Genomic DNA, 20,844 nt, shown 5'->3' with positions numbered 1-20,844 from the left:
TTCTGCCGTTCATACTTACAGTTGAACTGTCTCTCTACTCTAAAGCCCGGGACACACCAGCGCGCCGCAGACAGTCCCTGCTAACACGCCACGTTGTGGCAACATTGTGGCAACGTTGTGCGTTAGCTGGGGTGCCACACCAGACCGGAACTATATATTACAAAACGAACACATTGTCTTGATAAAACAGCTGTAATTGAGTGCCTGACACGCCAGTCAAGCGCAATCTTGAGAAGGTGTGCATTTCAGTAAGGATTTAAATTGACATGCAGTATGAAACTGAAAGGAGGTTGCATCACTATGATGCATAACATTGCATGTATTGTATTTTCAAGTGTGTGCATTCATCCTGTTGTCATTTTGTTTTGAAAGCAGAAGAATCATTCAACAGGTTGCTGAGACAAATGTAAACCAGTAAAACATATGAAGAGAAACAAACCTTGAATATAAGTTCAGTTGTTTAAACATTTGACAAACTATGGTGAGGGGGTAAGAAAACACACAAATCCAGCAGCTCCTGTATTTCAATACACCAGAACCCAATATTATTGGCGAGTCGGGTAGTCCATCATCACAGTTCGAGGGCAGGCATCATTTCAGTAATTTCATCTTGTTGCATTCACATCCGTGCCTTGAATGAGATTGAATGTGATCTTTGCTCTCAAGTATGTTCCCAAGTTTTACACTTTCGTGCTTTGCATGAATGGGAATGGAACCGTGTGTGTTGAATGAGGCTCCTTGTGAGCACTGAACTTTGTCCGGTGGAGTTCCTTTTTGTGTTGCTGTAATTCTGTCATTTCTCGATGAGAAAGATTAGGCAACATTTAGTCACTTCTAGCCATGATGCTCAATTTATTTATGAATGTACCCTAGTTACTAGGGACCGTTTACATTGGAGAACAAGATCTATTGTATGCCTGTGTATTTGGGGAAGTCAAATCTGAAATAATGATGAAATTGCGTGTATCCAAAGTTAAAACTCGTGATATGTCGCCCTCTGGTGTGTAAAAGATGCAAAAGCTTACAGCACCTGGTATTCCCAGGCGGTCTCCCATCCAAGTACTGACCAGGCCCGAGCCTGCTTAGCTTCCGAGATCGGACGAGATCGGGCGTATTCAGGCTAGTATGGCCGTGAGCTAGGAATGCTGTCCCTGACGCTCTACTTAAAGGGAAGGCAATATCCGTTTCTGCCGTTCATACTTACAGTTGAACTGTCTCTCTACTCTAAAGCCCGGGACACACCAGCGCGCCGCAGACAGTCCCTGCTAACACGCCACGTTGTGGCAACATTGTGGCAACGTTGTGCGTTAGCTGGGGTGCCACACCAGACCGGAACTATATATTACAAAACGAACACATTGTCTTGATAAAACAGCTGTAATTGAGTGCCTGACACGCCAGTCAAGCGCAATCTTGAGAAGGTGTGCATTTCAGTAAGGATTTCAATTGACATGCAGTATGAAACTGAAAGGAGGTTGCATCACTATGATGCATAACATTGCATGTATTGTTTTTACAAGTGTGTGCATTCATCCTGTTGTCATTTTGTTTTGAAAGCAGAAGAATCATTCAACAGGTTGCTGAGACAAATGTAAACCAGTAAAACATATGAAGAGAAACAAACCTTGAATATAAGTTCAGTTGTTTAAACATTTGACAAACTATGGTGAGGGGGTAAGAAAACACACAAATCCAGCAGCTCCTGTATTTCAATACACCAGAACCCAATATTATTGGCGAGTCGGGTAGTCCATCATCACAGTTCGAGGGCAGGCATCATTTCAGTAATTTCATCCCGTTGCATTCACATCCGTGCCTTGAATGAGATTGAATGTGATCTTTGCTCTCAAGTATGTTCCCAAGTTTTACACTTTCGTGCTTTGCATGAATGGGAATGGAACCGTGTGTGTTGAATGAGGCTCCTTGTGAGCACTGAACTTTGTCCGGTGGAGTTCCTTTTTGTGTTGCTGTAATTGTGTCATTTCTCGATGAGAAAGATTAGGCAACATTTAGTCACTTCTAGCCATGATGCTCAATTTATTTACGAATGTACCCTAGTTACTAGGGACCGTTTACATTGGAGAACAAGATCTATTGTATGCCTGTGTATTTGGGGAAGTCAAATCTGAAATAATGATGAAATTGCGTGTATCCAAAGTTAAAACTCGTGATTTGTCGCCCTCTGGTGTGTAAAAGATGCAAAAGCTTACAGCACCTGGTATTCCCAGGCGGTCTCCCATCCAAGTACTGACCAGGCCCGAGCCTGCTTAGTTTCCGAGATCGGACGAGATCGGGCGTATTCAGGCTAGTATGGCCGTAAGCCAGGGAGGCTGTCCCTGACGCTCTACTTAAAGGGAAGGCAATATCCGTTTCTGCCGCTCATACTTACAGTTGAACTGTCTCTCTACTCTAAAGTCCGGGACACACCAGCACGCCGCAGACAGTCCCTGCTAACACGAAACGTTGTGGCAACGTTGTGCGTTAGCTGGGGTGCCACACCAGACCTATGTATTACAAAACGAACACATTGTCTTGATAAAACAGCTGTAATTGAGTGCCTGACACGCCATTAAAGCGCAATCTTGAGAAGGTGTGCATTTCAGTAAGGATTTCAATTGACATGCAGTATGAAACTGAAAGGAGGTTGCATCACTATGATGCATAACATTGCATGTATTGTATTTTCAAGTGTGTGCATTCATCCTGTTGTCATTTTGTTTTGAAAGCAGAAGAATCATTCAACAGGTTGCTGAGACAAATGTAAACCAGTAAAACATATGAAGAGAAACAAACCTTGAATATAAGTTCAGTTGTTTAAACATTTGACAAACTATGGTGAGGGGGTAAGAAAACACACAAATCCAGCAGCTCCTGTATTTCAATACACCAGAACCCAATATTATTGGCGAGTCGGGTAGTCCATCATCACAGTTCGAGGGCAGGCATCATTTCAGTAATTTCATCCCGTTGCATTCACATCCGTGCCTTGAATGAGATTGAATGTGATCTTTGCTCTCAAGTATGTTCCCAAGTTTTACACTTTCGTGCTTTGCATGAATGGGAATGGAACCGTGTGTGTTGAATGAGGCTCCTTGTGAGCACTGAACTTTGTCCGGTGGAGTTCCTTTTTGTGTTGCTGTAATTGTGTCATTTCTCGATGAGAAAGATTAGGCAACATTTAGTCACTTCTAGCCATGATGCTCAATTTATTTACGAATGTACCCTAGTTACTAGGGACCGTTTACGTTGGAGAACAAGATCTATTGTATGCCTGTGTATTTGGGGAAGTCAAATCTGAAATAATGATGAAATTGCGTGTATCCAAAGTTAAAACTCGTGATTTGTCGCCCTCTGGTGTGTAAAAGATGCAAAAGCTTACAGCACCTGGTATTCCCAGGCGGTCTCCCATCCAAGTACTGACCAGGCCCGAGCCTGCTTGGCTTCCGAGATCGGACGAGATCGGGCGTATTCAGGCTAGTATGGCCGTAAGCCAGGGAGGCTGTCCCTGACGCTCTACTTAAAGGGAAGGCAATATCCGTTTCTGCCGTTCATACTTACAGTTGAACTGTCTCTCTACTCTAAAGCCCGGGACACACCAGCGCGCCGCAGACAGTCCCTGCTAACACGCCACGTTGTGGCAACATTGTGGCAACGTTGTGCGTTAGCTGGGGTGCCACACCAGACCGGAACTATATTTTACAAAACGAACACATTGTCTTGATAAAACAGCTGTAATTGAGTGCCTGACACGCCAGTCAAGCGCAATCTTGAGAAGGTGTGCATTTCAGTAAGGATTTCAATTGACATGCAGTATGAAACTGAAAGGAGGTTGCATCACTATGATGCATAACATTGCATGTATTGTATTTTCAAGTGTGTGCATTCATCCTGTTGTCATTTTGTTTTGAAAGCAGAAGAATCATTCAACAGGTTGCTGAGACAAATGTAAACCAGTAAAACATATGAAGAGAAACAAACCTTGAATATAAGTTCAGTTGTTTAAACATTTGACAAACTATGGTGAGGGGGTAAGAAATGACACAAATCCAGCAGCTCCTGTATTTCAATACACCAGAAGCCAATATTATTGGCGAGTCGGGTAGTCCATCATCACAGTTCGAGGGCAGGCATCATTTCAGTAATTTCATCCCGTTGCATTCACATCCGTGCCTTGAATGAGATTGAATGTGATCTTTGCTCTCAAGTATGTTCCCAAGTTTTACACTTTCGTGCTTTGCATGAATGGGAATGGAACCGTGTGTGTTGAATGAGGCTCCTTGTGAGCACTGAACTTTGTCCGGTGGAGTTCCTTTTTGTGTTGCTGTAATTGTGTAATTTCTCGATGAGAAAGATTAGGCAACATTTAGTCACTTCTAGCCATGATGCTCAATTTATTTACGAATGTACCCTAGTTACTAGGGACCGTTTACGTTGGAGAACAAGATCTATTGTATGCCTGTGTATTTGGGGAAGTCAAATCTGAAATAATGATGAAATTGCGAGTATCCAAAGTTAAAACTCGTGATTTGTCGCCCTCTGGTGTGTAAAAGATGCAAAAGCTTACAGCACCTGGTATTCCCAGGCGGTCTCCCATCCAAGTACTGACCAGGCCCGAGCCTGCTTAGCTTCCGAGATCGGACGAGATCGGGCGTATTCAGGCTAGTATGGCCGTAAGCCAGGGAGGCTGTCCCTGACGCTCTACTTAAAGGGAAGGCAATATCCGTTTCTGCCGCTCATACTTGCAGTTGAACTGTCTCTCTACTCTAAAGTCCGGGACACACCAGCGCGCCGCAGACAGTCCCTGCTAACACGAAACGTTGTGGCAACGTTGTGCGTTAGCTGGGGTGCCACACCAGACCGGAACTATATATTACAAAACGAACACATTGTCTTGATAAAACAGCTGTAATTGAGTGCCTGACACGCCAGTCAAGCGCAATCTTGAGAAGGTGTGCATTTCAGTAAGGATTTCAATTGACATGCAGTATGAAACTGAAAGGAGGTTGCATCACTATGATGCATAACATTGCATGTATTGTATTTTCAAGTGTGTGCATTCATCCTGTTGTCATTTTGTTTTGAAAGTAGAAGAATCATTTTTGCTGAGGTTGCTGAGACAAATGTAAACCAGTAAAACATATGAAGAGAAACAAACCTTGAATATAAGTTCAGTTGTTTAAACATTTGACAAACTATGGTGAGGGGGTAAGAAAACACACAAATCCAGCAGCTCCTGTATTTCAATACACCAGAACCCAATATTATTGGCGAGTCGGGTAGTCCATCATCACAGTTCGAGGGCAGGCATCATTTCAGTAATTTCATCCCGTTGCATTCACATCCGTGCCTTGAATGAGATTGAATGTGATCTTTGCTCTCAAGTATGTTCCCAAGTTTTACACTTTCGTGCTTTGCATGAATGGGAATGGAACCGTGTGTGTTGAATGAGGCTCCTTGTGAGCACTGAACTTTGTCCGGTGGAGTTCCTTTTTGTGTTGCTGTAATTGTGTCATTTCTCGATGAGAAAGATTAGGCAACATTTAGTCACTTCTAGCCATGATGCTCAATTTATTTATGAATGTACCCTAGTTACTAGGGACCGTTTACGTTGGAGAACAAGATCTATTGTATGCCTGTGTATTTGGGGAAGTCAAATCTGAAATAATGATGAAATTGCGTGTATCCAAAGTTAAAACTCGTGATTTGTCGCCCTCTGGTGTGTAAAAGATGCAAAAGCTTACAGCACCTGGTATTCCCAGGCGGTCTCCCATCCAAGTACTGACCAGGCCCGAGCCTGCTTAGCTTCCGAGATCGGACGAGATCGGGCGTATTCAGGCTAGTATGGCCGTAAGCCAGAAAGGCTGTCCCTGACGCTCTACTTAAAGGGAAGGCAATATCCGTTTCTGCCGTTCATACTTACAGTTGAACTGTCTCTCTACTCTAAAGCCCGGGACACAGCAGCGCGCCGCAGATAGTCCCTGCTAACACGCCACGTTGTGGCAACATTGTGGCAACGTTGTGCGTTAGCTGGGGTGCCACACCAGACCGGAACTATATATTACAAAACGAACACATTGTCTTGATAAAACAGCTGTAATTGAGTGCCTGACACGCCAGTCAAGCGCAATCTTGAGAAGGTGTGCATTTCAGTAAGGATTTCAATTGACATGCAGTATGAAACTGAAAGGAGGTTGCATCACTATGATGCATAACATTGCATGTATTGTATTTTCAAGTGTGTGCATTCATCCTGTTGTCATTTTGTTTTGAAAGTAGAAGAATCATTTTTGCTGAGGTTGCTGAGACAAATGTAAACCAGTAAAACATATGAAGAGAAACAAACCTTGAATATAAGTTCAGTTGTTTAAACATTTGACAAACTATGGTGAGGGGGTAAGAAAACACACAAATCCAGCAGCTCCTGTATTTCAATACACCAGAACCCAATATTATTGGCGAGTCGGGTAGTCCATCATCACAGTTCGAGGGCAGGCATCATTTCAGTAATTTCATCCCGTTGCATTCACATCCGTGCCTTGAATGAGATTGAATGTGATCTTTGCTCTCAAGTATGTTCCCAAGTTTTACACTTTCGTGCTTTGCATGAATGGGAATGGAACCGTGTGTGTTGAATGAGGCTCCTTGTGAGCACTGAACTTTGTCCGGTGGAGTTCCTTTTTGTGTTGCTGTAATTGTGTCATTTCTCGATGAGAAAGATTAGGCAACATTTAGTCACTTCTAGCCATGATGCTCAATTTATTTATGAATGTACCCTAGTTACTAGGGACCGTTTACGTTGGAGAACAAGATCTATTGTATGCCTGTGTATTTGGGGAAGTCAAATCTGAAATAATGATGAAATTGCGTGTATCCAAAGTTAAAACTCGTGATTTGTCGCCCTCTGGTGTGTAAAAGATGCAAAAGCTTACAGCACCTGGTATTCCCAGGCGGTCTCCCATCCAAGTACTGACCAGGCCCGAGCCTGCTTAGCTTCCGAGATCGGACGAGATCGGGCGTATTCAGGCTAGTATGGCCGTAAGCCAGAAAGGCTGTCCCTGACGCTCTACTTAAAGGGAAGGCAATATCCGTTTCTGCCGTTCATACTTACAGTTGAACTGTCTCTCTACTCTAAAGCCCGGGACACAGCAGCGCGCCGCAGATAGTCCCTGCTAACACGCCACGTTGTGGCAACATTGTGGCAACGTTGTGCGTTAGCTGGGGTGCCACACCAGACCGGAACTATATATTACAAAACGAACACATTGTCTTGATAAAACAGCTGTAATTGAGTGCCTGACACGCCAGTCAAGCGCAATCTTGAGAAGGTGTGCATTTCAGTAAGGATTTCAATTGACATGCAGTATGAAACTGAAAGGAGGTTGCATCACTATGATGCATAACATTGCATGTATTGTATTTTCAAGTGTGTGCATTCATCCTGTTGTCATTTTGTTTTGAAAGCAGAAGAATCATTCAACAGGTTGCTGAGACAAATGTAAACCAGTAAAACATATGAAGAGAAACAAACCTTGAATATAAGTTCAGTTGTTTAAACATTTGACAAACTATGGTGAGGGGGTAAGAAAACACACAAATCCAGCAGCTCCTGTATTTCAATACACCAGAACCCAATATTATTGGCGAGTCGGGTAGTCCATCATCACAGTTCGAGGGCAGGCATCATTTCAGTAATTTCATCCCGTTGCATTCACATCCGTGCCTTGAATGAGATTGAATGTGATCTTTGCTCTCAAGTATTGTCCCACGTTTTACACTTTCGTGCTTTGCATGAATGGGAATGGAACCGTGTGTGTTGAATGAGGCTCCTTGTGAGCACTGAACTTTGTCCGGTGGAGTTCCTTTTTGTGTTGCTGTAATTGTGTCATTTCTCGATGAGAAAGATTAGGCAACATTTAGTCACTTCTAGCCATGATGCTCAATTTATTTACGAATGTACACTAGTTACTAGGGACCGTTTACGTTGGAGAACAAGATCTATTGTATGCCTGTGTATTTGGGGAAGTCAAATCTGAAATAATGATGAAATTGCGTGTATCCAAAGTTAAAACTCGTGATTTGTCGCCCTCTGGTGTGTAAAAGATGCAAAAGCTTACAGCACCTGGTATTCCCAGGCGGTCTCCCATCCAAGTACTGACCAGGCCCGAGCCTGCTTAGCTTCCGAGATCGGATGAGATCGGGCGTATTCAGGCTAGTATGGCCGTAAGCCAGAGAGGCTGTCCCTGACGCTCTACTTAAAGGGAAGGCAATATCCGTTTCTGCCGCTCATACTTGCAATTGAACTGTCTCTCTACTCTAAAGTCCGGGACACACCAGCGCGCCGCAGACAGTCCCTGCTAACACGAAACGTTGTGGCAACGTTGTGCGTTAGCTGGGGTGCCACACCAGACCGGAACTATATATTACAAAACGAACACATTGTCTTGATAAAACAGCTGTAATTGAGTGCCTGACACGCCAGTCAAGCGCAATCTTGAGAAGGTGTGCATTTCAGTAAGGATTTCAATTGACATGCAGTATGAAACTGAAAGGAGGTTGCATCACTATGATGCATAACATTGCATGTATTGTATTTTCAAGTGTGTGCATTCATCCTGTTGTCATTTTGTTTTGAAAGCAGAAGAATCATTCAACAGGTTGCTGAGACAAATGTAAACCAGTAAAACATATGAAGAGAAACAAACCTTGAATATAAGTTCAGTTGTTTAAACATTTGACAAACTATGGTGAGGGGGTAAGAAAACACACAAATCCAGCAGCTCCTGTACTTCAATACACCAGAACCCAATATTATTGGCGAGTCGGGTAGTCCATCATCACAGTTCGAGGGCAGGCATAATTTCAGTAATTTCATCCCGTTGCATTCACATCCGTGCCTTGAATGAGATTGAATGTGATCTTTGCTCTCAAGTATGTTCCCAAGTTTTACACTTTCGTGCTTTGCATGAATGGGAATGGAACCGTATGTGTTGAATGAAGCTCCTTGTGAGCACTGAACTTTGTCCGGTGGAGTTCCTTTTTGTGTTGCTGTAATTGTGTCATTTCTCGATGAGAAAGATTAGGCAACATTAAGTCACTTCTAGCCATGATGCTCAATTTATTTACGAATGTACCCTAGTTACTAGGGACCGTTTACGTTGGAGAACAAGATCTATTGTATGCCTGTGTATTTGGGGAAGTCAAATCTGAAATAATGATGAAATTGCGTGTATCCAAAGTTAAAACTCGTGATTTGTCGCCCTCTGGTGTGTAAAAGATGCAAAAGCTTACAGCACCTGGTATTTCCAGGCAGTCTCCCATCCAAGTACTGACCAGGCCCAAGCCTGCTTAGCTTCCGAGATCGGACGAGATCGGGCGTATTCAGGCTAGTATGGCCGTAAGCCAGGGAGGCTGTCCCTGACGCTCTACTTAAAGGGAAGGCAATATCCGTTTCTGCCGTTCATACTTACAGTTGAACTGTCTCTCTACTCTAAAGCCCGGGACACACCAGCGCGCCGCAGACAGTCCCTGCTAACACGCCACGTTGTGGCAACATTGTGGCAACGTTGTGCGTTAGCTGGGGTGCCACACCAGACCGGAACTATATATTACAAAACGAACACATTGTCTTGATAAAACAGCTGTAATTGAGTGCCTGACACGCCAGTCAAGCGCAATCTTGAGAAGGTGTGCATTTCAGTAAGGATTTAAATTGACATGCAGTATGAAACTGAAAGGAGGTTGCATCACTATGATGCATAACATTGCATGTATTGTATTTTCAAGTGTGTGCATTCATCCTGTTGTCATTTTGTTTTGAAAGCAGAAGAATCATTCAACAGGTTGCTGAGACAAATGTAAACCAGTAAAACATATGAAGAGAAACAAACCTTGAATATAAGTTCAGTTGTTTAAACATTTGACAAACTATGGTGAGGGGGTAAGAAAACACACAAATCCAGCAGCTCCTGTATTTCAATACACCAGAACCCAATATTATTGGCGAGTCGGGTAGTCCATCATCACAGTTCGAGGGCAGGCATCATTTCAGTAATTTCATCTTGTTGCATTCACATCCGTGCCTGAATGAGATTGAATGTGATCTTTGCTCTCAAGTATGTTCCCAAGTTTTACACTTTCGTGCTTTGCATGAATGGGAATGGAACCGTGTGTGTTGAATGAGGCTCCTTGTGAGCACTGAACTTTGTCCGGTGGAGTTCCTTTTTGTGTTGCTGTAATTCTGTCATTTCTCGATGAGAAAGATTAGGCAACATTTAGTCACTTCTAGCCATGATGCTCAATTTATTTATGAATGTACCCTAGTTACTAGGGACCGTTTACATTGGAGAACAAGATTTATTGTATGCCTGTGTATTTGGGGAAGTCAAATCTGAAATAATGATGAAATTGCGTGTATCCAAAGTTAAAACTCGTGATATGTCGCCCTCTGGTGTGTAAAAGATGCAAAAGCTTACAGCACCTGGTATTCCCAGGCGGTCTCCCATCCAAGTACTGACCAGGCCCGAGCCTGCTTAGCTTCCGAGATCGGACGAGATCGGGCGTATTCAGGCTAGTATGGCCGTAAGCTAGGAATGCTGTCCCTGACGCTCTACTTAAAGGGAAGGCAATATCCGTTTCTGCCGTTCATACTTACAGTTGAACTGTCTCTCTACTCTAAAGCCCGGGACACACCAGCGCGCCGCAGACAGTCCCTGCTAACACGCCACGTTGTGGCAACATTGTGGCAACGTTGTGCGTTAGCTGGGGTGCCACACCAGACCGGAACTATATATTACAAAACGAACACATTGTCTTGATAAAACAGCTGTAATTGAGTGCCTGACACGCCAGTCAAGCGCAATCTTGAGAAGGTGTGCATTTCAGTAAGGATTTCAATTGACATGCAGTATGAAACTGAAAGGAGGTTGCATCACTATGATGCATAACATTGCATGTATTGTTTTTACAAGTGTGTGCATTCATCCTGTTGTCATTTTGTTTTGAAAGCAGAAGAATCATTCAACAGGTTGCTGAGACAAATGTAAACCAGTAAAACATATGAAGAGAAACAAACCTTGAATATAAGTTCAGTTGTTTAAACATTTGACAAACTATGGTGAGGGGGTAAGAAAACACACAAATCCAGCAGCTCCTGTATTTCAATACACCAGAACCCAATATTATTGGCGAGTCGGGTAGTCCATCATCACAGTTCGAGGGCAGGCATCATTTCAGTAATTTCATCCCGTTGCATTCACATCCGTGCCTTGAATGAGATTGAATGTGATCTTTGCTCTCAAGTATGTTCCCAAGTTTTACACTTTCGTGCTTTGCATGAATGGGAATGGAACCGTGTGTGTTGAATGAGGCTCCTTGTGAGCACTGAACTTTGTCCGGTGGAGTTCCTTTTTGTGTTGCTGTAATTGTGTCATTTCTCGATGAGAAAGATTAGGCAACATTTAGTCACTTCTAGCCATGATGCTCAATTTATTTACGAATGTACCCTAGTTACTAGGGACCGTTTACATTGGAGAACAAGATCTATTGTATGCCTGTGTATTTGGGGAAGTCAAATCTGAAATAATGATGAAATTGCGTGTATCCAAAGTTAAAACTCGTGATTTGTCGCCCTCTGGTGTGTAAAAGATGCAAAAGCTTACAGCACCTGGTATTCCCAGGCGGTCTCCCATCCAAGTACTGACCAGGCCCGAGCCTGCTTAGTTTCCGAGATCGGACGAGATCGGGCGTATTCAGGCTAGTATGGCCGTAAGCCAGGGAGGCTGTCCCTGACGCTCTACTTAAAGGGAAGGCAATATCCGTTTCTGCCGCTCATACTTACAGTTGAACTGTCTCTCTACTCTAAAGTCCGGGACACACCAGCACGCCGCAGACAGTCCCTGCTAACACGAAACGTTGTGGCAACGTTGTGCGTTAGCTGGGGTGCCACACCAGACCTATGTATTACAAAACGAACACATTGTCTTGATAAAACAGCTGTAATTGAGTGCCTGACACGCCATTCAAGCGCAATCTTGAGAAGGTGTGCATTTCAGTAAGGATTTCAATTGACATGCAGTATGAAACTGAAAGGAGGTTGCATCACTATGATGCATAACATTGCATGTATTGTATTTTCAAGTGTGTGCATTCATCCTGTTGTCATTTTGTTTTGAAAGCAGAAGAATCATTCAACAGGTTGCTGAGACAAATGTAAACCAGTAAAACATATGAAGAGAAACAAACCTTGAATATAAGTTCAGTTGTTTAAACATTTGACAAACTATGGTGAGGGGGTAAGAAAACACACAAATCCAGCAGCTCCTGTATTTCAATACACCAGAACCCAATATTATTGGCGAGTCGGGTAGTCCATCATCACAGTTCGAGGGCAGGCATCATTTCAGTAATTTCATCCCGTTGCATTCACATCCGTGCCTTGAATGAGATTGAATGTGATCTTTGCTCTCAAGTATGTTCCCAAGTTTTACACTTTCGTGCTTTGCATGAATGGGAATGGAACCGTGTGTGTTGAATGAGGCTCCTTGTGAGCACTGAACTTTGTCCGGTGGAGTTCCTTTTTGTGTTGCTGTAATTGTGTCATTTCTCGATGAGAAAGATTAGGCAACATTTAGTCACTTCTAGCCATGATGCTCAATTTATTTACGAATGTACCCTAGTTACTAGGGACCGTTTACGTTGGAGAACAAGATCTATTGTATGCCTGTGTATTTGGGGAAGTCAAATCTGAAATAATGATGAAATTGCGTGTATCCAAAGTTAAAACTCGTGATTTGTCGCCCTCTGGTGTGTAAAAGATGCAAAAGCTTACAGCACCTGGTATTCCCAGGCGGTCTCCCATCCAAGTACTGACCAGGCCCGAGCCTGCTTGGCTTCCGAGATCGGACGAGATCGGGCGTATTCAGGCTAGTATGGCCGTAAGCCAGGGAGGCTGTCCCTGACGCTCTACTTAAAGGGAAGGCAATATCCGTTTCTGCCGTTCATACTTACAGTTGAACTGTCTCTCTACTCTAAAGCCCGGGACACACCAGCGCGCCGCAGACAGTCCCTGCTAACACGCCACGTTGTGGCAACATTGTGGCAACGTTGTGCGTTAGCTGGGGTGCCACACCAGACCGGAACTATATTTTACAAAACGAACACATTGTCTTGATAAAACAGCTGTAATTGAGTGCCTGACACGCCAGTCAAGCGCAATCTTGAGAAGGTGTGCATTTCAGTAAGGATTTCAATTGACATGCAGTATGAAACTGAAAGGAGGTTGCATCACTATGATGCATAACATTGCATGTATTGTATTTTCAAGTGTGTGCATTCATCCTGTTGTCATTTTGTTTTGAAAGCAGAAGAATCATTCAACAGGTTGCTGAGACAAATGTAAACCAGTAAAACATATGAAGAGAAACAAACCTTGAATATAAGTTCAGTTGTTTAAACATTTGACAAACTATGGTGAGGGGGTAAGAAATGACACAAATCCAGCAGCTCCTGTATTTCAATACACCAGAAGCCAATATTATTGGCGAGTCGGGTAGTCCATCATCACAGTTCGAGGGCAGGCATCATTTCAGTAATTTCATCCCGTTGCATTCACATCCGTGCCTTGAATGAGATTGAATGTGATCTTTGCTCTCAAGTATGTTCCCAAGTTTTACACTTTCGTGCTTTGCATGAATGGGAATGGAACCGTGTGTGTTGAATGAGGCTCCTTGTGAGCACTGAACTCTGTCCGGTGGAGTTCCTTTTTGTGTTGCTGTAATTGTGTCATTTCTCGATGAGAAAGATTAGGCAACATTTAGTCACTTCTAGCCATGATGCTCAATTTATTTACGAATGTACCCTAGTTACTAGGGACCGTTTACGTTGGAGAACAAGATCTATTGTATGCCTGTGTATTTGGGGAAGTCAAATCTGAAATAATGATGAAATTGCGTGTATCCAAAGTTAAAACTCGTGATTTGTCGCCCTCTGGTGTGTAAAAGATGCAAAAGCTTACAGCACCTGGTTTTCCCAGGTGGTCTCCCATCCAAGTACTGACCAGGCCCGAGCCTGCTTAGCTTCCGAGATCGGACGAGATCGGGCGTATTCAGGCTAGTATGGCCGTAAGCCAGGGAGGCTGTCCCTGACGCTCTACTTAAAGGGAAGGCAATATCCGTTTCTGCCGCTCATACTTGCAGTTGAACTGTCTCTCTACTCTAAAGTCCGGGACACACCAGCGCGCCGCAGACAGTCCCTGCTAACACGAAACGTTGTGGCAACGTTGTACGTTAGCTGGGGTGCCACACCAGACCGGAACTATATATTACAAAACGAACACATTGTCTTGATAAAACAGCTGTAATTGAGTGCCTGACACGCCAGTCAAGCGCAATCTTGAGAAGGTGTGCATTTCAGTAAGGATTTCAATTGACATGCAGTATGAAACTGAAAGGAGGTTGCATCACTATGATGCATAACATTGCATGTATTGTATTTTCAAGTGTGTGCATTCATCCTGTTGTCATTTTGTTTTGAAAGCAGAAGAATCATTCAACAGGTTGCTGAGACAAATGTAAACCAGTAAAACATATGAAGAGAAACAAACCTTGAATATAAGTTCAGTTGTTTAAACATTTGACAAACTATGGTGAGGGGGTAAGAAAACACACAAATCCAGCAGCTCCTGTATTTCAATACACCAGAACCCAATATTATTGGCGAGTCGGGTAGTCCATCATCACAGTTCGAGGGCAGGCATCATTTCAGTAATTTCATCCCGTTGCATTCACATCCGTGCCTTGAATGAGATTGAATGTGATCTTTGCTCTCAAGTATGTTCCCAAGTTTTACACTTTCGTGCTTTGCATGAATGGGAATGGAACCGTGTGTGTTGAATGAGGCTCCTTGTGAGCACTGAACTTTGTCCGGTGGAGTTCCTTTTTGTGTTGCTGTAATTGTGTAATTTCTCGATGAGAAAGATTAGGCAACATTTAGTCACTTCTAGCCATGATGCTCAATTTATTTACGAATGTACCCTAGTTACTAGGGACCGTTTACGTTGGAGAACAAGATCTATTGTATGCCTGTGTATTTGGGGAAGTCAAATCTGAAATAATGATGAAATTGCGTGTATCCAAAGTTAAAACTCGTGATTTGTCGCCCTCTGGTGTGTAAAAGATGCAAAAGCTTACAGCACCTGGTATTCCCAGGCGGTCTCCCATCCAAGTACTGACCAGGCCCGAGCCTGCTTAGCTTCCGAGATCGGACGAGATCGGGCGTATTCAGGCTAGTATGGCCGTAAGCCAGGGAGGCTGTCCCTGACGCTCTACTTAAAGGGAAGGCAATATCCGTTTCTGCCGCTCATACTTGCAGTTGAACTGTCTCTCTACTCTAAAGTCCGGGACACACCAGCGCGCCGCAGACAGTCCCTGCTAACACGAAACGTTGTGGCAACGTTGTGCGTTAGCTGGGGTGCCACACCAGACCGGAACTATATATTACAAAACGAACACATTGTCTTGATAAAACAGCTGTAATTGAGTGCCTGACACGCCAGTCAAGCGCAATCTTGAGAAGGTGTGCATTTCAGTAAGGATTTCAATTGACATGCAGTATGAAACTGAAAGGAGGTTGCATCACTATGATGCATAACATTGCATGTATTGTATTTTCAAGTGTGTGCATTCATCCTGTTGTCATTTTGTTTTGAAAGTAGAAGAATCATTTTTGCTGAGGTTGCTGAGACAAATGTAAACCAGTAAAACATATGAAGAGAAACAAACCTTGAATATAAGTTCAGTTGTTTAAACATTTGACAAACTATGGTGAGGGGGTAAGAAAACACACAAATCCAGCAGCTCCTGTATTTCAATACACCAGAACCCAATATTATTGGCGAGTCGGGTAGTCCATCATCACAGTTCGAGGGCAGGCATCATTTCAGTAATTTCATCCCGTTGCATTCACATCCGTGCCTTGAATGAGATTGAATGTGATCTTTGCTCTCAAGTATGTTCCCAAGTTTTACACTTTCGTGCTTTGCATGAATGGGAATGGAACCGTGTGTGTTGAATGAGGCTCCTTGTGAGCACTGAACTTTGTCCGGTGGAGTTCCTTTTTGTGTTGCTGTAATTGTGTAATTTCTCGATGAGAAAGATTAGGCAACATTTAGTCACTTCTAGCCATGATGCTCAATTTATTTACGAATGTACCCTAGTTACTAGGGACCGTTTACGTTGGAGAACAAGATCTATTGTATGCCTGTGTATTTGGGGAAGTCAAATCTGAAATAATGATGAAATTGCGTGTATCCAAAGTTAAAACTCGTGATTTGTCGCCCTCTGGTGTGTAAAAGATGCAAAAGCTTACAGCACCTGGTATTCCCAGGCGGTCTCCCATCCAAGTACTGACCAGGCCCGAGCCTGCTTAGCTTCCGAGATCGGACGAGATCGGGCGTATTCAGGCTAGTATGGCCGTAAGCCAGGGAGGCTGTCCCTGACGCTCTACTTAAAGGGAAGGCAATATCCGTTTCTGCCGCTCATACTTGCAGTTGAACTGTCTCTCTACTCTAAAGTCCGGGACACACCAGCGCGCCGCAGACAGTCCCTGCTAACACGAAACGTTGTGGCAACGTTGTGCGTTAGCTGGGGTGCCACACCAGACCGGAACTATATATTACAAAACGAACACATTGTCTTGATAAAACAGCTGTAATTGAGTGCCTGACACGCCAGTCAAGCGCAATCTTGAGAAGGTGTGCATTTCAGTAAGGATTTCAATTGACATGCAGTATGAAACTGAAAGGAGGTTGCATCACTATGATGCATAACATTGCATGTATTGTATTTTCAAGTGTGTGCATTCATCCTGTTGTCATTTTGTTTTGAAAGTAGAAGAATCATTTTTGCTGAGGTTGCTGAGACAAATGTAAACCAGTAAAACATATGAAGAGAAACAAACCTTGAATATAAGTTCAGTTGTTTAAACATTTGACAAACTATGGTGAGGGGGTAAGAAAACACACAAATCCAGCAGCTCCTGTATTTCAATACACCAGAACCCAATATTATTGGCGAGTCGGGTAGTCCATCATCACAGTTCGAGGGCAGGCATCATTTCAGTAATTTCATCCCGTTGCATTCACATCCGTGCCTTGAATGAGATTGAATGTGATCTTTGCTCTCAAGTATGTTCCCAAGTTTTACACTTTCGTGCTTTGCATGAATGGGAATGGAACCGTGTGTGTTGAATGAGGCTCCTTGTGAGCACTGAACTTTGTCCGGTGGAGTTCCTTTTTGTGTTGCTGTAATTGTGTCATTTCTCGATGAGAAAGATTAGGCAACATTTAGTCACTTCTAGCCATGATGCTCAATTTATTTATGAATGTACCCTAGTTACTAGGGACCGTTTACGTTGGAGAACAAGATCTATTGTATGCCTGTGTATTTGGGGAAGTCAAATCTGAAATAATGATGAAATTGCGTGTATCCAAAGTTAAAACTCGTGATTTGTCGCCCTCTGGTGTGTAAAAGATGCAAAAGCTTACAGCACCTGGTATTCCCAGGCGGTCTCCCATCCAAGTACTGACCAGGCCCGAGCCTGCTTAGCTTCCGAGATCGGACGAGATCGGGCGTATTCAGGCTAGTATGGCCGTAAGCCAGAAAGGCTGTCCCTGACGCTCTACTTAAAGGGAAGGCAATATCCGTTTCTGCCGTTCATACTTACAGTTGAACTGTCTCTCTACTCTAAAGCCCGGGACACAGCAGCGCGCCGCAGATAGTCCCTGCTAACACGCCACGTTGTGGCAACATTGTGGCAACGTTGTGCGTTAGCTGGGGTGCCACACCAGACCGGAACTATATATTACAAAACGAACACATTGTCTTGATAAAACAGCTGTAATTGAGTGCCTGACACGCCAGTCAAGCGCAATCTTGAGAAGGTGTGCATTTCAGTAAGGATTTCAATTGACATGCAGTATGAAACTGAAAGGAGGTTGCATCACTATGATGCATAACATTGCATGTATTGTATTTTCAAGTGTGTGCATTCATCCTGTTGTCATTTTGTTTTGAAAGCAGAAGAATCATTCAACAGGTTGCTGAGACAAATGTAAACCAGTAAAACATATGAAGAGAAACAAACCTTGAATATAAGTTCAGTTGTTTAAACATTTGACAAACTATGGTGAGGGGGTAAGAAAACACACAAATCCAGCAGCTCCTGTATTTCAATACACCAGAACCCAATATTATTGGCGAGTCGGGTAGTCCATCATCACAGTTCGAGGGCAGGCATCATTTCAGTAATTTCATCCCGTTGCATTCACATCCGTGCCTTGAATGAGATTGAATGTGATCTTTGCTCTCAAGTATTGTCCCAAGTTTTACACTTTCGTGCTTTGCATGAATGGGAATGGAACCGTGTGTGTTGAATGAGGCTCCTTGTGAGCACTGAACTTTGTCCGGTGGAGTTCCTTTTTGTGTTGCTGTAATTGTGTCATTTCTCGATGAGAAAGATTAGGCAACATTTAGTCACTTCTAGCCATGATGCTCAATTTATTTACGAATGTACACTAGTTACTAGGGACCGTTTACGTTGGAGAACAAGATCTATTGTATGCCTGTGTATTTGGGGAAGTCAAATCTGAAATAATGATGAAATTGCGTGTATCCAAAGTTAAAACTCGTGATTTGTCGCCCTCTGGTGTGTAAAAGATGCAAAAGCTTACAGCACCTGGTATTCCCAGGCGGTCTCCCATCCAAGTACTGACCAGGCCCGAGCCTGCTTAGCTTCCGAGATCGGATGAGATCGGGCGTATTCAGGCTAGTATGGCCGTAAGCCAGAGAGGCTGTCCCTGACGCTCTACTTAAAGGGAAGGCAATATCCGTTTCTGCCGCTCATACTTGCAATTGAACTGTCTCTCTACTCTAAAGTCCGGGACACACCAGCGCGCCGCAGACAGTCCCTGCTAACACGAAACGTTGTGGCAACGTTGTGCGTTAGCTGGGGTGCCACACCAGACCGGAACTATATATTACAAAACGAACACATTGTCTTGATAAAACAGCTGTAATTGAGTGCCTGACACGCCAGTCAAGCGCAATCTTGAGAAGGTGTGCATTTCAGTAAGGATTTCAATTGACATGCAGTATGAAACTGAAAGGAGGTTGCATCACTATGATGCATAACATTGCATGTATTGTATTTTCAAGTGTGTGCATTCATCCTGTTGTCATTTTGTTTTGAAAGCAGAAGAATCATTCAACAGGTTGCTGAGACAAATGTAAACCAGTAAAACATATGAAGAGAAACAAACCTTGAATATAAGTTCAGTTGTTTAAACATTTGACAAACTATGGTGAGGGGGTAAGAAAACACACAAATCCAGCAGCTCCTGTACTTCAATACACCAGAACCCAATATTATTGGCGAGTCGGGTAGTCCATCATCACAGTTCGAGGGCAGGCATAATTTCAGTAATTTCATCCCGTTGCATTCACATCCGTGCCTTGAATGAGATTGAATGTGATCTTTGCTCTCAAGTATGTTCCCAAGTTTTACACTTTCGTGCTTTGCATGAATGGGAATGGAACCGTATGTGTTGAATGAAGCTCCTTGTGAGCACTGAACTTTGTCCGGTGGAGTTCCTTTTTGTGTTGCTGTAATTGTGTCATTTCTCGATGAGAAAGATTAGGCAACATTTAGTCACTTCTAGCCATGATGCTCAATTTATTTACGAATGTACCCTAGTTACTAGGGACCGTTTACGTTGGAGAACAAGATCTATTGTATGCCTGTGTATTTGGGGAAGTCAAATCTGAAATAATGATGAAATTGCGTGTATCCAAAGTTAAAACTCGTGATTTGTCGCCCTCTGGTGTGTAAAAGATGCAAAAGCTTACAGCACCTGGTATTTCCAGGCAGTCTCCCATCCAAGTACTGACCAGGCCCAAGCCTGCTTAGCTTCCGAGATCGGACGAGATCGGGCGTATTCAGGCTAGTATGGCCGTAAGCCAGGGAGGCTGTCCCTGACGCTCTACTTAAAGGGAAGGCAATATCCGTTTCTGCCGTTCATACTTACAGTTGAACTGTCTCTCTACTCTAAAGCCCGGGACACACCAGCGCGCCGCAGACAGTCCCTGCTAACACGCCACGTTGTGGCAACATTGTGGCAACGTTGTGCGTTAGCTGGGGTGCCACACCAGACCGGAACTATATATTACAAAACGAACACATTGTCTTGATAAAACAGCTGTAATTGAGTGCCTGACACGCCAGTCAAGCGCAATCTTGAGAAGGTGTGCATTTCAGTAAGGATTTAAATTGACATGCAGTATGAAACTGAAAGGAGGTTGCATCACTATGATGCATAACATTGCATGTATTGTATTTTCAAGTGTGTGCATTCATCCTGTTGTCATTTTGTTTTGAAAGCAGAAGAATCATTCAACAGGTTGCTGAGACAAATGTAAACCAGTAAAACATATGAAGAGAAACAAACCTTGAATATAAGTTCACTTGTTTAAACATTTGACAAACTATGGTGAGGGGGTAAGAAAACACACAAATCCAGCAGCTCCTGTATTTCAATACACCAGAACCCAATATTATTGGCGAGTCGGGTAGTCCATCATCACAGTTCGAGGGCAGGCATCATTTCAGTAATTTCATCTTGTTGCATTCACATCCGTGCCTTGAATGAGATTGAATGTGATCTTTGCTCTCAAGTATGTTCCCAAGTTTTACACTTTCGTGCTTTGCATGAATGGGAATGGAACCGTGTGTGTTGAATGAGGCTCCTTGTGAGCACTGAACTTTGTCCGGTGGAGTTCCTTTTTGTGTTGCTGT

The 20,844-nt window shown here is 43.4% G+C and overlaps 17 non-coding genes across 17 annotated transcripts; all 17 read right to left on the bottom strand.

Moving 5' to 3' along the window:
- Positions 1–1,018: 1,018 nt before the first annotated feature.
- Positions 1,019–1,137, bottom strand: LOC136725108 (5S ribosomal RNA). Its single transcript, XR_010807486.1, has one exon. It is a non-coding gene; the product is annotated as a 5S ribosomal RNA (ribosomal RNA).
- A 1,066-nt stretch (positions 1,138–2,203) lies between these two features.
- On the bottom strand, positions 2,204–2,322 carry LOC136725117 (5S ribosomal RNA). The gene has a single exon (XR_010807494.1). It is a non-coding gene; the product is annotated as a 5S ribosomal RNA (ribosomal RNA).
- Positions 2,323–3,372: 1,050 nt separating this feature from the next.
- On the bottom strand, positions 3,373–3,491 carry LOC136725101 (5S ribosomal RNA). Its single transcript, XR_010807480.1, has one exon. It is a non-coding gene; the product is annotated as a 5S ribosomal RNA (ribosomal RNA).
- A 1,066-nt stretch (positions 3,492–4,557) lies between these two features.
- Positions 4,558–4,676, bottom strand: LOC136725074 (5S ribosomal RNA). The gene has a single exon (XR_010807455.1). It is a non-coding gene; the product is annotated as a 5S ribosomal RNA (ribosomal RNA).
- A 1,058-nt stretch (positions 4,677–5,734) lies between these two features.
- Positions 5,735–5,853, bottom strand: LOC136725073 (5S ribosomal RNA). Its single transcript, XR_010807454.1, has one exon. It is a non-coding gene; the product is annotated as a 5S ribosomal RNA (ribosomal RNA).
- Positions 5,854–6,922: 1,069 nt separating this feature from the next.
- On the bottom strand, positions 6,923–7,041 carry LOC136725068 (5S ribosomal RNA). The gene has a single exon (XR_010807452.1). It is a non-coding gene; the product is annotated as a 5S ribosomal RNA (ribosomal RNA).
- A 1,066-nt stretch (positions 7,042–8,107) lies between these two features.
- LOC136725081 (5S ribosomal RNA) lies at positions 8,108–8,226 on the bottom strand. The gene has a single exon (XR_010807462.1). It is a non-coding gene; the product is annotated as a 5S ribosomal RNA (ribosomal RNA).
- Positions 8,227–9,281: 1,055 nt separating this feature from the next.
- On the bottom strand, positions 9,282–9,400 carry LOC136725053 (5S ribosomal RNA). Its single transcript, XR_010807438.1, has one exon. It is a non-coding gene; the product is annotated as a 5S ribosomal RNA (ribosomal RNA).
- A 1,065-nt stretch (positions 9,401–10,465) lies between these two features.
- On the bottom strand, positions 10,466–10,584 carry LOC136725056 (5S ribosomal RNA). Its single transcript, XR_010807441.1, has one exon. It is a non-coding gene; the product is annotated as a 5S ribosomal RNA (ribosomal RNA).
- Positions 10,585–11,650: 1,066 nt separating this feature from the next.
- On the bottom strand, positions 11,651–11,769 carry LOC136725115 (5S ribosomal RNA). Its single transcript, XR_010807493.1, has one exon. It is a non-coding gene; the product is annotated as a 5S ribosomal RNA (ribosomal RNA).
- A 1,050-nt stretch (positions 11,770–12,819) lies between these two features.
- Positions 12,820–12,938, bottom strand: LOC136725100 (5S ribosomal RNA). The gene has a single exon (XR_010807479.1). It is a non-coding gene; the product is annotated as a 5S ribosomal RNA (ribosomal RNA).
- A 1,066-nt stretch (positions 12,939–14,004) lies between these two features.
- Positions 14,005–14,123, bottom strand: LOC136725087 (5S ribosomal RNA). Its single transcript, XR_010807467.1, has one exon. It is a non-coding gene; the product is annotated as a 5S ribosomal RNA (ribosomal RNA).
- A 1,055-nt stretch (positions 14,124–15,178) lies between these two features.
- Positions 15,179–15,297, bottom strand: LOC136725118 (5S ribosomal RNA). Its single transcript, XR_010807495.1, has one exon. It is a non-coding gene; the product is annotated as a 5S ribosomal RNA (ribosomal RNA).
- Positions 15,298–16,355: 1,058 nt separating this feature from the next.
- On the bottom strand, positions 16,356–16,474 carry LOC136725106 (5S ribosomal RNA). The gene has a single exon (XR_010807484.1). It is a non-coding gene; the product is annotated as a 5S ribosomal RNA (ribosomal RNA).
- Positions 16,475–17,532: 1,058 nt separating this feature from the next.
- LOC136725093 (5S ribosomal RNA) lies at positions 17,533–17,651 on the bottom strand. Its single transcript, XR_010807473.1, has one exon. It is a non-coding gene; the product is annotated as a 5S ribosomal RNA (ribosomal RNA).
- A 1,066-nt stretch (positions 17,652–18,717) lies between these two features.
- LOC136725049 (5S ribosomal RNA) lies at positions 18,718–18,836 on the bottom strand. The gene has a single exon (XR_010807435.1). It is a non-coding gene; the product is annotated as a 5S ribosomal RNA (ribosomal RNA).
- A 1,055-nt stretch (positions 18,837–19,891) lies between these two features.
- Positions 19,892–20,010, bottom strand: LOC136725052 (5S ribosomal RNA). Its single transcript, XR_010807437.1, has one exon. It is a non-coding gene; the product is annotated as a 5S ribosomal RNA (ribosomal RNA).
- Between the last annotated feature and the right edge of the window lie 834 nt (positions 20,011–20,844).

The sequence above is a fragment of the Amia ocellicauda genome, unplaced genomic scaffold, assembly GCF_036373705.1.
Source record: "Amia ocellicauda isolate fAmiCal2 unplaced genomic scaffold, fAmiCal2.hap1 HAP1_SCAFFOLD_206, whole genome shotgun sequence".
NCBI lineage: Eukaryota > Metazoa > Chordata > Actinopteri > Amiiformes > Amiidae > Amia > Amia ocellicauda.
Note: the sequence above shows the minus strand (reverse complement) of the source record. Positions and strands in the feature narration are given on the sequence as shown.